We start from the raw sequence: 1,952 nt of genomic DNA, 5'->3' as shown, positions 1-1,952 counted from the left end.
TGAGAATATAGCATAGTCTTTGGGTAATTACCTTGCTACTGCAGTAAGATATATAATGATGAGAATTTAGAGGTTTTACTTTATATTAAAAAATCCAATAAAAATATTTTTAGTATCTTATATAACACTAACCACATCATAATGTGGCTGTATTCAAAAAAATTAATAGAAAAAACACATATATCATTGTATACATATCTTTTAATTTTTTTACTATACACAAAAAAATACTATTATAAAAATAAATTACATTTGAAAAATTGTTTACGCTCTTAAAAAACAGGTATCGTCTAGTATCGAATAATTAATGGATGCATTTAAGTGTGAATACATTTTTGTATCAATGGAAAAGCGATGACTTTTGATCAAAAGTTTATTCTCTTGTACACATAGTATATGAATTGGACAAAGGGTCTTTTTAACTGCCACATCTTATATATGAGGAATCAGAACGCAAAAAATTTTTACTTGCATAAATATATGCCTCGATTGACACAAAGGTTGTGATTTTTAGTATATTTTCAATATGATTCGTGCTTTTTAATTTACGGATATTATTTTATGCATCAAGTAAGATCACAGATACTTTAAGAACCAAATAAATTCTTGCTTCAATTTTTTTTGTGTGTTGATATAATTTATATTCTGTAGTCATACTACTCTTGAATAAGTTTCTTTACACATTGTAAATATAATCGTATTTTTTATATATTTCTTTTTGTAAATTCCATCTATTGTGGTGTAGGCAGTCAATTATGAATATTGCACAATTCAAGATACATATCTTGACACTCCCCCCTGATCTATCTTTATAAATTGCATTTTATTTTTAAAAATATTATCTATATATTTAGGGGGTGTGGTAACGCAGTTGTTTTTAAATAACTTAATAAGCGGCCCGAGTTCTAACCACAAAAAGCCTCAGCGATGATAAATATACCCATGACGATTTTCACCCGTAAGAAGTTATTCTATTCTAACTAGAAATTACGCCATAAACAGTTTTACGAGCCGATAAAAATTTTGAAGACTAAAGTATTAGATGCTGAAAACGTAATTCAAATAAGTAAAAAAAACAGCACTGTTCTGAAAGATATTGATATATGTAAAGTAGTTTTTGCAGAATTTTAGCGATGGAATGTAGATAGGATCTCATCAATTCTTCATATTGAACTACCGCCGATTTAAACATGTCTAATCTACTGTGATCAAACTTGTTAGAGTAAATTAGAATTCCCAATCGCAGTGGTGAATCAGATAAGTAAAAGTTACGTTTATTCATATGCGAAATTCCTAAAAAGAATAGATCAGCAGTAAATATATAGAATACGCAAATTTATTTCGAATTATAGAAGTATCACGTTTCTATTTTAAACTATCGATATGTAAATTACTAGCTCTTGGTTATTATAATAAATCATAGTGAAAGCATATGGCTCAGTGAAAAGTCGGAAATAAAATGTTACTTTGTATCCTTTAATTTTTATAAATTGCCAATTAACCACACAAATATATTTTTTTCTAGATAAAAAGTTTTTAAATATGTGTAACTTGATACAAAAACGCTTCGAAATTATTTTCTATATAGTACATCGAAAATTTTTAGTATGAATTCTTTGCTGATGATTTTTTATTGAAAAAAGCTAATGTGTCATAATTATGAGCTTATTCCAAAAAAAACAAAAAAATATGCAGAAAATATTTGAAAAAACATATGTATAGTGTTATAGTGATTTGATCTGGAAAAATATTAGTATAAAATTACATAGAAGTAAAATGAATGGAACAAAACTAATTCACTAATTAATATACTAATGCGAAAACATTTTATAACCATGGCTTTAAGACAAAAAAAAATGTTTTTGATATATACAATTTAAGATGCTATTGTAAAATTTTAAAAGGGCTAAATTTTATCATGCATCTTTCTAAAAAATTTATGTGTAACAAAA

The sequence above is a fragment of the Rhyacophila brunnea genome, unplaced genomic scaffold (genome assembly GCF_057557595.1).
Source record: "Rhyacophila brunnea isolate RB1 unplaced genomic scaffold, BYU_Rbru_1.0 scaffold_69, whole genome shotgun sequence".
Taxonomy (NCBI): domain Eukaryota; kingdom Metazoa; phylum Arthropoda; class Insecta; order Trichoptera; family Rhyacophilidae; genus Rhyacophila; species Rhyacophila brunnea.
The sequence above is the reverse complement of the archived record's forward strand: the minus strand, read 5'-3'. Positions refer to the sequence as shown.